We start from the raw sequence: 13,068 nt of genomic DNA on the forward strand, positions 1-13,068 counted from the left end.
CGCCAGTTCAGTGGACCAGAACGGCATCCCAGAAATATTAATGCAAAAAAAGGAAGTCACTTCTAGAGCTAGCATATGAACCAAGTTGCTGCTTGAGGAAGAATGTGCAGCACTGAGCTAGCTGTTCTGCAGAGCACAGGACTTGGAGTGAGAATCCCATCTCAGCCTTGACAGCAGAACAGCTGATGAGGCTCTTCCAGTACACACCTCGTGTGTGCTCACAGGTGGCATCCTGCAACCTAGTCCTTCTCTCTGATTCTTGAATTCTCATTTTGCAAATGGCACGAGTAAATGAACAAATAGCTCTTTCCATCTCAAATGATGGTGCAAACTCAGCACTAATAACATCCCTCTTAACTCCAGTGCACTGGAGATTCGGCATGTAACTGGCAGCCTGACTTCTGCCCTTTGGTTTCTGTCTTCTCTCTCCTCATCTTCTGTCATTATCCTGCATGTGTTTTTATTTGTCAGTTTCTAATGTACTGTGTCTTGCATGTATTCATGCCCTGGTGATGGTTAATTGTTGTTCCCATGCCCTGGCATTGAATATAGCATCCCATTTTTGTAAAACGATGCTGATTTGCAGACACACAATCTCTTTCCAGGTCTGTTCTTGGCACAGTAACTGCTGGGAATGGCAAGAGCCCTGGCAGAGGAGTCAGATGGGCTCCCAGTATGCGAGGCATGCCAGCTAGCAGGGCTTTTCCTGACGGAGCAGGGAGAAGCCTGAATGGGAGCTGATTTTATGATTATTTCAGTCAAGAAAAATCAGGGATATGAATTGCTGAACTGTCATCAATTTCAGTGACTGCAGAGCTCAGTTAAGCCTCTAATTTTAGTTTCATGCTAATGCTATTGTCAGCTCTTTCTGTGAAGCAGGTGATGCAGTTTGAGGCATGGCTCTGCAGCTGCTTTGAGTGGATTGTCTAGTTCTGACAACCTGACACCCAGCAGGAGTATCAGGACAGCATTTGGAAATGCTTTAAAAGGCCCTGGGGTTTTTTACACTGTTTTATTCACTGCCATCCTGCTGCTGCCCCACTGCCACCTCACTGCCACCCCACCATCGCCCCCCATAACTGATGCAGACACCCTGGTCAGGCACGATTTCACCTCATCTGACCCCGCATTTGGCAAAAGACAGAGGTTTGCTTAACACAGTTATATTAGAGCTCACTAACTCACAAATCTGAAACAGGGAGGCTGCTAATTTCAGGATGCCACAGACATGTGCTGCTCTGGCCCCATGCGTGTGGGCAGTGAGGAAGGACAGAAGTGTCCCTCAGGCAGTGACTGCCTGTGGATGTCCACTGTGTGTCCCTGGGGACACTCCGGGCTGGAAAGTGTCGGAGCAAAGGACAGCAGCGGGTTCAGCTCTGTCCTGCTCCCGCTGCTGGCGCGGTCCCAGCACAGCCTGGTGCTCTTCCGGGTGTAATGTGCGTTGCTCTGTGCAGCGCTGCTCTGGATTGCAGCACGGCCACAGCAGCACACGAGCCCAACCTGCCAAAGAACCATCGGTACTGCCAAGGGTGGAATTTTTGACTGTAACTGGGCTTCACAGCATCACATCTACTTGCAGGTATTTCTGCACGGCTCTAGTCTCTCCTGTGTTATCCCTCATGGATCTTAAAGTCGCTTAAAAGTGGTGCCTGGCGGGGTAACCTGGGCCCTCTAGAAAACACCCAGGCACAGTTGGGTTTCAGAGCGCAGTGGGGATGTTTATTCTTTTCTGGAAGATACTGCACATGTAGATGGGAGCACGTGGGAGACAAGTGCCCAGCATCCCTGCCAGGAGCACTCAGCACCTTCATCCATCAGAGCCATGGCATGGGAAAAACTTCCATAAAATGTAGAGGTTTATTTAAACATAGTATTTTATGTTAATGAGCTGGACCCACAGCATAGGTTTTCTGACTTCAACGACTGGTTGCTGACACAGAGCAGCTGAGGTTTATTTTCAGAGAATTCTTATTTTCAGGTGAACCTGCAGGTAGGAACACAGCATCATGTTAACTGTTAGCACTGGTTTTGGCTTCCCTGCTGTACTCTCAGCCATCCTGGTGGGTGCACATACAAGCCAGAAGATGAGAGGAATGCCATGACAGGTTTTCCACAAAGAAGACAAAACTTTCTGAAAATTCAAAAATTTCCACGGCCTGGTGCTGTTTCTGAGATATGTTCAAGATGGTGGGCACATATGAGTCCTTACAGCTCCTTTTGAAGGTCTGAAGACTTTGTTTTCCAGGAGAAAAGCCTCTCTGAACATTATTTGTGCTGGACTGAACTTCAAACAAAATCGCTGTGAGGAACTGACAGTAGACTATGTATGACAGCTAGTGGTATGTAGCACAGCCCTGTCAAGGAATGGATAATCCCCTATCCTTAAATATACTTTCTATTTATGTTGGCAGGGTACAGACTTCTAGGGATTTTACCAGTTATCCCAGACATAACACTTCAAAAGCACCACCGAGGAAACATCTATGCAAATCTCTTTCTATTTCAAAACTTCTTAACTAAATAATGTGAGTGGGCAAAGATGTTGCAGCCTGTTGGGGCTTAAAGTAGAAAAATATTTAAAAATAAAAGGAAAATATTTGGAAAGTATTTTTTTACTATCACACGGACCTGGAAATTGTATCAACTGAGGGGATATACCTGTTGTTCTTGCAGCTTAATTTTCCCTGGTTAATTTATTTTTCATGTTTATCAGAATCCCAAGGTACCAAACCAAAACCCTTCCTATCGTCTCTCTAAGCTTGAACTGGCAGTTTAGTTGTCAACAAATGGTCAACACTTTGACAAAAAACATCACTGTGTTTTCATTTAAGTATTAGAAGCACAGTGTATGACAAGATTTCTTTGAGAGGAGTTGGCAGCCTGGGGCTGTGCTCCTGCATGGCCTCCACTCATGGAGCTGCTGCTCTGGGTGAGGGGGGCTGCTCAGAGCAGCCCCTGAGTTCAGCCCCTACACAGCCGCAGAGCGTAATCTGATGAGCCCTGCCAAGGGCAGGATTTTCCATCTGCTGAACAATGGTATGCTGTGCCCCACAGCCTTGGCTTGCTAAATATGCTGCACATTGGAAGTGACCTGGTGGGATCACCATCCATCATTGGCCCTGCCTGGATTAACAGGATTTTATTTTTTTAATACAGCTGCACTGTGAACTTGATTTGTGCTAGCAGGGTGCTAAGAAGGTAACTGCTTACTGCAGGGAAACGTATGAATTTTCTTTCATCATTAAGATCCACAGGGCTGCAAATTTCCTTTCTTGGGTGTAGATCAGCTTGTTGTAACAGAAGTCCGTCTGCAGCACAGGGCACCGTCCACTCACAGCCATAGTCAAGAATGTCCTGCCAGTCAAGTCATCACACCAGCTGAATAGCTGTAGGTGCTTCCTGACGGGGCTTGCAGAGGTTCACAAAGGTCTGCACCAATGTCGTCGTGTTCGCACATTCCTCAGATTTGGCCTCAACTTCTTCTGGTCCTGGCGCTGCTCCCCAAACACGCTGGAGAGCCGCATCTGTACAAACACTGGCAGCAGTGTCAGGTTTCCTCCTCCTCTTCACAGTTGTTTGCAAAAAGCAGCTAATGGTGTTAGTGGAATCAGAAGTTTTCTGAGTTTGGGGAAGGAGAGACCTGGTGTTATATCCCCTCGGTTCTGTACCTGTATATTGGACACACTTCAGATTTTCTGTTGTTAGTGTTCTAAAGACATTACCTTGAAATGAAATGAAATCAGAAAATAATGAGATCAAGTATCTGTCTGTTGAGAAATTTATATAGATCCCATTTGTTTTCATCTCAAAAAGAAATAATTTTTTTTTCATTTTTTGTGGGAATAAAACTGCAAACAAGAGTCAGGAATGTCTTTTTTATTGATGTGAAACATTTTGATGTTCCCAGATTCAGTAGTGTTCAGTTTGTTGAACCGGCTTCAAAGTCAATTTCCACTTGAAGTCTTTATCCTGTTAAGCTGCATTTTTCAGCTCAGGAACCTAAATCTCTCTGAGTGTCAGGGTCCCCAGGGAGAGGTCAGTAGCTCCCAGGGTGTGTTGAGCAGATTGGCCATCAAGACATCTGCGTTGCATTAGGGGAAACATGATCTTCCTGGAGGCTCTGCAGCTCTAACACAGCATACGAGTAAGGAGATGCAGCATGTTTGCTTAAACTGACACATAACAGAGCGTTTCAGAATAAATAAAAAAATATATAAAATGAAATAAGTTGCTTCCATTTTCTCAGCAAAAAGATGAGCATTTTCAAAAAAAAACAAATTATGGTTTTCCACACCATTTTGAGAAATTGTGGAGGATGCTGGGTCGCTCAGTAATGGTAGGATAGACTGCCGGTAACCATACCAGGAAGTTATGGTGGAGACTTCCTTGGTTTTTAATATCTGAATCCAAGGATCTGGCTTCTGGCTTTCTCTTATGCTGACTGGTGCAATCAGCACAGGCCTGGCTGGAGTTAATTGAATTAAATGGGAAGCTTGCCAGGGACTCCAGTTATCTTGGTTCAGTCATTAGCACAAAACCAGTGTAAGGATTAGCTGTTGTTTGCTGTCTCAGGTGTTAGTGGTGATACCAGCCAACAAGTTAAGGTCCTGTCAGAAGCAGTACATTCTGGAAGAGACAGCAGCCTTTCAGACTGAAAATATGTGTTTCAGTTTTTTTAAATGCAAGTATTCCTCAATGGAATAATTTTATTTTATTCCTATTTTGAATAGATTAATGTTTCATATCTTCTCTCTTTTCAGTTGGCAACCTGCACTTGCATTTTCAGGGGTTTTGCAAACCTGTAAGACAGATTTACTCATCTTTCTGACTGACAACATTTCTGAAATACTCACTTTCCAACCCTTCGTGGCTGGCTTCGCTGGGCCCCTTGCAGGGCGCGCAGCGATGCGGGTGGTTAGTGATGCAGCTGCCACGCTGAGTCACTGGTCCTGAGCATTCGCTGGTGTAGCATGAACTTTGCAGGGAGGGGAGGATGGAGTTGGGCTTTTTGATTCTGAGGGATATTGCTTGAACAAATAAAGAAGAACAGATTTAACTACTACGGGGAAGCGTGGGGTTTTGCTGTTTTATATTCTAGATGAGAAATTCCGGTCCTGAAAGTTTGTACAATTACTGAGGAAGCAATGGGAAAAGTAACATCCTTGAGGGCCCCAAGAGACCCTCTAGTAAATCAAGGCAGACTTAACGTTCCCTAAATACTTCTTAAACAAGGGGAAAAAACCCTCAGACTTGCTCCTTCTCCTGCTCCCTAGCACGTCAGGCTTTTGTTCGGTTTTATAAATAAGCAAAACATGAGACAAGGCCAATTTGTGAGGGATCCCATTGTGAAAGGCTTGTCCTGGAGGGCTGCACGTGCCCCCACAGGGTCCCAGAGAGCAGAGCTGGCCACGGTACCAGCGTCCCATCCGCAGCGGTACCTGCGGCACCTGCAGCAGTGCCCACCCTCTGTGGCCCGCTTGGAAGTGAAGCGCAACCGCGTTCTCCGGCTTGGGAGCACTAATTAATGAGCAGAACTGATGACTGTACTGCCTGAACTGCTGAACTCAAGCAATTCCCCTGTGCAGGGTTGATGGGGAGGTGGTTGCAGCCAGGCTGTAAACAGGGGTTTGGGAAGTGCTTCAGAAGCAGACAAGCGTCCCCACGGTGGAGCAGTCTCTAGTCCTGCTCGATGTTGCTGCATAAAGTCTCTCTGGGTGAGTCTGAGCCCTGTGTCTTTTTGATGGCAAAGTCCTGCCATGAGCCAGAGAATGTGTGTCTCTCTTGCTCTGAAGTTTGGTCTGTGCTGGACTTGGCCCAGAGTGGGTGAGAATAGCCAGGGGTGGCTCCACATCAAACCCTCGACCTCAGTTTCTTAATGGATTCATTCTTTCATAAACCACTTCTTAAAAGGCAATATTCCGTGCAACAGGCTTTGCAGTTACGCTGTGAGTCCAGGATTTGCAATAATAGCCTCAATGCATTCTGAATGTTGTGAAAGGCACTTTGCTTTAGTGAGTAATTTTAAAGTCTTTTTGAGGGGCCTTAAAAATTTCTGAACTTTCAAACTAAATTCTTGTGATTGAATATTTATTGTTGAACTCAGCATGAAATATAGAACAAAGCCTAAATCCAGGGATGCTCTTGACTTTAGCAGTAAACACTGACAGCATTTTTAATATATACTGTATTTTAGTGGTGAATGCTTAAAATTCTTCTTGTGTTTTGTGTCCTCAGCTATTTCCCTCTTTACTGTGGTTAGCCCTAGATTCTGCATTGGAATGAGCAACATGCAGAGATCTAAGACTTATGATAAGCTTAGCCTAGACTGGTCTAATACATGTTTTGTAGAAAAGTGTAGATATTTTCTGGCAATGCTGTAGAGTTTTTTCTCTTTTGTCCTTTAATGTGCAATTCCATCTGCATGTTAAAAAAAGGGGAAAAGACCACAGTAGCCACTGAAGTAAGTCTAGCAAACACAGTAGATGAAGAAACCTGTTGCTGGTTCTACTCTATGCTACACTCCTCTGCAAAGGCTGTCCCCAGCGCAGCCACCAGCATGGCGTGCAGCGTCCTGCTGGCCGGCCGTGTGTGAGGTCAGTAGCTGTGGGTGCAGAGGCGATGCTCTGGCACACCAGGCTCCGTTACGCAAGCCTGTGAGCCCCAGAGGCAAAGCTGCCCTGGGCCATGAGCCCACAGAGACCATCTGCTTGGGTCCCTTCTACTCGGGATAGCTGCACCACCGGCTTGGCTCTGTCTGTGCAAAAAGGCTTGTGAGAGGCTGAGGTGTGACCCAGCCCCACTGGGAGGTCTGTGGTGCGGCAGACGGGCTTTGGTCTTGCGGGAGCCTTTTCGTTACTGACTAAAGACACTGTAGACTAAGTCAGCCTGGTTGCTCACAGCCTCCACTATGGACCTTTCATATGCAGGAAGAATGGCTGCCTCTTTCATTAGTGCTTGCCAGACTTGAACGGGACTCAACTCTCACCGAGTTAGAACCCACCTGGCCAAGATCACCAATTTCAGGCTGCTCTGTCATTGAAAAATTGTTAATTCTTATGGATAAGTCAGAATTAATGTTCTGTGGCAGTGGAAATATGGTTCAGTACAGGGTCAGTGGTGCTGACTGATAGCCTAAGGCTACGGGCCTTGACCTAGGGTCCAGCCTAGGAGGGCTAGTATAGTTTCCAAGGCACAGTTGTTAATTTCTCATGTGCTCTGGAGTGTTATCAAGAAATAATAATATATAGGACTTAGACAAATCCAAAGATCCACAAAATGCCTTTTGTACTGTTTGACAAAATCACATAAATGTTTCTTTCATGTAAAATATCCTTGGTGTTTTGCTGATTCCAAAGAGAAATGCATTCGAAGTGGTACCTGCAGTAACTAGTAAATAGAATTATAACTGCTTACTGAAAGAAAAAACATACTGTAATGATATAAGAGCAGAGCTGGTACAAAAAATAGTCTTCATTACAGTCAAAATGAGACAGATGTGAAACATTATTCTAGTATTTCCTCAAGAGTAGCACTTAAGTAGTTCTTTGCTTACAGAAATGTATCACAGAAGGTTTGTATCAAAGTAACGTTAGCCCAAGTTATTTCTGTAAGAGAAGATAACCATCTCTTTTTGGAATTTCACAAGTAGTCTTATCAGATATGAGAAATATGGCACAAGTAATGAGAGCATTCAAAAGATGCTCTTTGTCCCTGGGCCTTTCTCTGGAGAAAATATTGTCCTGAGGGACACTGAAACAACAGTAGTCTGTATTAAGTGAAAAAGCAGATACGTTCAAATTACAGTATCAAAGCCAGTGCACAGATCACCGTAGCGTACCTTGTGACCAGCACATTACAGTGGGTAACAAACCGACATCTGAAGGCTCCAGATTTCACAGTGTAGGAGGACAACGTTAAGGTGCTTTCCAACACTCCAGTGTTTGCCATGGTGTTGGTGTAGCGTTTGGCTGCCTGTGTGCACTATGCATGGGCCCCTTGATCTTCTTGGCGTGACTCTGCACCCAGGTTTCCTTTGCATTAAAGCTGCAGCACAAGTGAAGGGTTGCCTGCATCTTCTCCTGAAGCGGCAACCAAATGTGGCTGGTGTCTCAGACACTCTGCAGGATCCCTACAGGGACCGGAGTCCTCACACAGTGCCTGGTCTGTACCACACTGAAGTCAGTGAGTGTGAGTGGCCTTTGAACAAACAGCTGGTGGTACAGCTGCTGGCCTGATGCACTGCGTGCTGCTGGAACGCACAGCTCATCCTCAGCGCAGGAAATGGGGGGAAGGTGCCGTCGGCCCCTGGAGAACTGGAGATGTTCCTGGGAAGGGACCCATCTCCAGGAGGAGGTTGACAGCTGCAGGGTCACAAAGGGCTGGCAGCACAGGAGCACGGGAACCACGAAGCCATGGGGTCCCCAAAGCCTCTCTGCTCCCTCACCTGATCTGGGCATACTGTCGATTCTGTGGGTCCTCGGGCCAGCCATGAGGCTCCGTTCTCAGCTCTGCTTTCCTCTGCACCTAAGGCAAGAAACCAAAGTGGTGTCTGGGGGAGAATTCAGGGATCCAGTTTTCCAGGAGTGAAAGGAAGGTAAGGGGAAATTTTCTCTGTTCCTCCAGCTTGCAATTTGAGCAAGTGTCAGAAGAGAAGGGGCAAGTAATGTGTGCAGCATTGCACCAGGCCCATTTTCGGATTAATGCTAGCCATAAAAGTTATTGTTATTTAAAGAACTGTGCAAAGTTGAACTGGTTTAACTGAAGATATGTTCCCTAAATTGATTTCACTAAGCTGGTTCACAATCCCCATCAAATCTTGTCCTGAGTTAATATGGAGCTGTTTTGGGAATATTAGATTATGCTCCCTGAGAATAACTTTAAGCTAAAATCACGACCTGATCTACACATGTCTATGCTGGGCTTTATGCCAATTGAACTGTTAGTTTTAGTTTAAGAACCAGTGACTGGTTCTGTCTGTGGGCAGAGAGATATGTTTTTTGATCTAATGAAGTCTGATGATTTCCATCAATGAATCTGAGATACAAAAAAAGCCACTGAAGAACTCTCCAGAACAGTGACCTCTCACACAAATGGAGTCCCAAAAAATCCCGGTGGGATTTCTGTCCCAAAGGGTTCCAGCTTTTTTCAGCTATGTTGTTTTGGTTTTAATACTGTCCTATGTCATCCAAGTGTTTAACACTGAGAGTATCAGCTGGGGGTAAAACACCTTCTTTTATTTCTGAGCCAGAAATCAGCAGGCAAGAAGGCAGGACTGGATTTCAGAGGAATGAAAAGGCCCTCAGAGGCTGATGGAGCTGTCTTGGAGGTAAAGAATAAGAAGTTGTGATATCTTGGAGATACTGTAGAAGAAACCAGAGGGTGCCCATAACTTTCCAAAACTCGGTGTGTTTGCATTTGTCCCACTGTCACATCTCTGGGCTATAAGGAGAGCTGAAGTGTGTTTGCAGGGGAATCTTGGGAGAGAATGACTTATATCAGGCATTCAGACTGCACAGTAATTAAACTGTAACAGTGAAGAAATTAAGGAAATGTGCAGTTTAGTATCTATCTGTTTCCTTTTAGCAGATATGTATCTTCAGGTTAAGCCACTACTTTGGCATGCAAAAAAAGCTTTCCAGCAACCTCACTTAGGTATCACGGACAATCTTTCTGTGTCTGCTCCCTTATATAAATCACAGACAAACTTCCCTTTGCCTAAGCAGACCTGTTTGGGTCAAGGACGGCCTCTGAGGGTACAAGAAACACCACCCAGCTCTGTAAAGACCTGATCTGAGTTCAGCTTTGTGAGTGCTGCTACAGTACAAATATAACACGAACATCCACCCATGCTGGTGGTGCAGTACTCGCTAACACAGAGGGCAAAGAGAGGCCGTTTACCTGACTTCAGAGCCTGATTTTGAGTGTTTCTATGAGGAATATGCTCAGCAGCCAAGGAGAAACCTCATGCTCCAAAAGCACCTGTTAATATGTAATAATCAAATTATTTAGTCTTTTTAAATTTTAATGCAAAAGAATGCACTTTTTTTACATTAATGCAAACGTATGAAAAGTGCTAGGCTATAAGTACCAATGCATGATTCTATTAGGCTTCAAAACAGAAATGCTTTGAGTTTTCTTTTAATTTCTATTTGAAGTCTTCTCTGAATTCTATAGAAGTTTCCCATAAAAGGGCTTTGTTTTCAGCTGTAGTGCCTGGTTTTCCCCAAGAGCGCAGCGAAGGGGATGGTTAGGTATGCCGTCATACTGAGTTAGTCATGTTAGCAAATTCTTTTCTAAAAAGAGGTGTCAGATTGTTCAGCCAGCTGAAGTAATCCAGTTGGCAGGAGAGTGACTTAATTCAATAAGCAGAATTTTAAAAACACTGTGGTTCTTTGTTTAACAGCCAGATTCTACAAAATTAGCTCCAGCTCTGAAATAATTTCTCTCCCCACCCTCCCCGTTTTATCCCCCTTGCGTTCTGCATGTCACTACCTCTCCTCACTGCCTTGTTTTGTCTGGTAGTGATTCGCTCTGGAGTCGTTCTGCACGTCCCCTGTGGTGATCTGCTCAGCCCAGAGTCAAGCCAAGGCACCTACACTCTCGATTTAAGCTCAGGGAGTGAGGCAGCTGAAAAGGACGCAGGCATCTCAGTGTTCGGTGCTCCTGTCCCGCTGTGTGTGCCCCGTGCAGTAATTCACTTCTATGTGAAGGGAGTGCCAGGTGTCTAAAATAAATCCTCAGCGGGAATGCATGATTTGTGCAGGCAGATGACAGAGGTCCATCTAAATCTATCTATAGACACGATGGGCAGGGAGGGCCCACGTCCCTCCTGTGCTGAGAAAGAAGAGCTTACACCCACAGCGCCCTGCTGGATTTTACACAGAGGAACTTTTGTAAAGGGTTGAGTTTAATTACCGCAAATAAGGAGCACCCTTCAACCTGTTGTTGCTGTCACGCTGTGAGCACCAACCCAGTGGAAGTTAGAAACACTCGGGACCTCCAAAAGCCTTTGCAAGAAAAGTGCCGTAGTCCTAAGCCTGCTATATTGCTGCTCCTTGCTCCCAGGAAAATGCCTTGCTCCCTTATTTTTTCTCTTTTTTTTCTTTTCTTGTCTATTGAGATGGATGAGAACACCAGTTACCTACCTGCTGCTGCTGGCAGTTACTGGTGGGGGTAGGGTGGCTCCACCGCTGCTCAGAGATGCTTCTTAACCTTTTCTCTCTCTTTTTTTTGCTGTCTTTCCAGAGTGTTTTTGGTTTGTGCACTGACCGTGTTCGAGGTTGTGCATTTCACATCACCAGCAGCCCTGGGGCTTTTTTCCAAAGACATTTCTTCCCTTCTCCTTGCCTGTGCTCCTCTTCATACCTTTCCTGCTTTGAGAATAGCATCAGTGTTGGTTAGCGGATTTGCTTTAGTGGGGAATTCACTTTGATCTGTATTATTTGAAACCATGCAAAGTTTGCTCCAAAGCATATCCTGCAGGGAAAGGGCTCAGACTGCTGATCACAGCTGGCAAGGCCTGACTCTCTCGGGCATTTTCCTTCCTCAGTGTTCTGCTGGCTTCCCTTTCCTGCAGTGTGCATCCAGCAGCAACGTCTGGGAAGACAAGAGATGGTGAGGGAAGGTAGTGTGCAAAATACTGTTTCATAGTGGATGTCCAGGCCCCTGCAGCTGCCTGCTCCTGGTCTTCAGTGCAAGCCTGCCCACAAGGTGCTGTTGGAGGAGCGTCCCAGGACAGCACCGGGGAAGGTGGGGGAACAACACAGACCTCCACACTGTCTGGGAACAGGACTGGTCTCACAGCTGTTCTTCCTTTGAATTCATCTCTTTTTCTTGCTCTCCCCACCCCAGTGAAAAGCAGGAAGGGATCCGGACAAACAGAAGGAAGTCTTCCTGGCACTGCCTGAGCTCTCAAGGGTGGCAGAGGAGAGTGGCATGCAGATCACCGCTGTGTCTGATTTCACAAATGGGGAAAGCTGGAGAAAATGAAAAATGTTCTGCCCAGGTCACGTTCCTTCTGAGGAGAACTGGAGGAAGCAGGGTGAATGGTCAGGCCAGGGTAGGAGTGGTCCAGCAGCAACATGCAGAGCCACAGCGAAGCACCCCGTGTCCTGCAGCAGGCTTAACCTCTTCCCTGAGTGCACCTGAGCTGCTCTGTCGTTCCAGGGAGGAGGCAGCCAGCCAAGCTCAGTCCCATCAGAAGGAAAGCACCGCGAGGTGGTCCTGTGGGGTTTTGTTCAGGTTGATGAATAATGCAAATCAAAGCTCCTGAAGGTCTTATTAATGGAAAATGCCAATTAATATCACTGGTTTAGCCCATGTTTCAAATCATGTGGAGATCAGATGTTCAGAAATAACACTGGCTTACACTGATAAGTATATGACGATCTTATTTACGTGGTCCCAGTTTTTACCACCCTTTTCACTGAGTGAGCTACTGTTGGCTGCGAGTACGGCAGATAGCCTGGCTGATGGAGGACGAAGGTACGCAGCGTATTGCTCCTGTCTCAGTCTGGCAACTGTGCTGTTATGACCTGTGTCTATCATCGACAGCTCCTTTGCTTTCTTTCTCAAGTGTACCTTCATAATCTTAAATAAGCACAGCTGTGACTGAAATTCTAGGCAAAAGTGCACTACAAATGTTACCCCTTTCCTTCTTTTCTACTACCACTATTTGATTTATCGTTTGCTTTCCATTTCAGGTTTTGCTGTTTTCTGGTTGGAGTATTTTTTATAGTCTTCATTGTAAGAAAACCCACACATGAAGAGAGAAGTAAATGGAAAACAAATTATAGGCATGGCCATTAATTCTTCTGGGGAAAGGATGCCCGACTTCTTCAAGTGTCCAGACCTGCTGCAGAATATGTGAGGTAAAAATAGAAAGCAGGGTACTAAAACAAAGAGGGAGTAAGGATTAACACGGGGGACTTGGTGGCCTAAATATAGACAATTCTGCCCCTCTCCAGTGACTTACAGTAACGGAGAATATTCTGCAGCCAGCACAATTTGTCCAATACCCAAAATATAACACAGCGATCTGACAGTAGGGACTGCAGCTAGAAAATGTGG

The 13,068-nt window shown here is 45.7% G+C and overlaps 2 long non-coding RNA genes across 3 annotated transcripts in view; one reads left to right on the forward strand and one right to left on the reverse strand.

Moving 5' to 3' along the window:
- The window catches only part of LOC135314390 (uncharacterized), a 74,406-nt gene that overhangs the window by 51,110 nt on the left and 10,228 nt on the right, over positions 1 to 13,068 (forward strand). Inside the window, exon 10 of the long non-coding RNA XR_010373890.1 lies at positions 12,702 to 12,869. This is a non-coding gene — a long non-coding RNA (uncharacterized LOC135314390). The remainder of the gene's footprint in view (positions 1 to 12,701; positions 12,870 to 13,068) is intronic.
- On the reverse strand, positions 1,905 to 11,699 carry LOC135314391 (uncharacterized). Of its 2 annotated transcripts, XR_010373892.1 has the most exons (4): positions 11,145 to 11,699; positions 9,898 to 9,978; positions 8,444 to 8,523; positions 1,905 to 1,984 (listed from the first exon to the last, which is right to left on the reverse strand). It is a non-coding gene; the product is annotated as an uncharacterized LOC135314391 (long non-coding RNA). The 2 variants fall into 2 exon arrangements; XR_010373891.1 differs by lacking the exon at positions 1,905 to 1,984 and having other exon boundaries at positions 7,201 to 8,523.

The sequence above is a fragment of the Phalacrocorax carbo genome, chromosome 7 (genome assembly GCF_963921805.1).
Source record: "Phalacrocorax carbo chromosome 7, bPhaCar2.1, whole genome shotgun sequence".
NCBI classification, from domain to species: domain Eukaryota; kingdom Metazoa; phylum Chordata; class Aves; order Suliformes; family Phalacrocoracidae; genus Phalacrocorax; species Phalacrocorax carbo.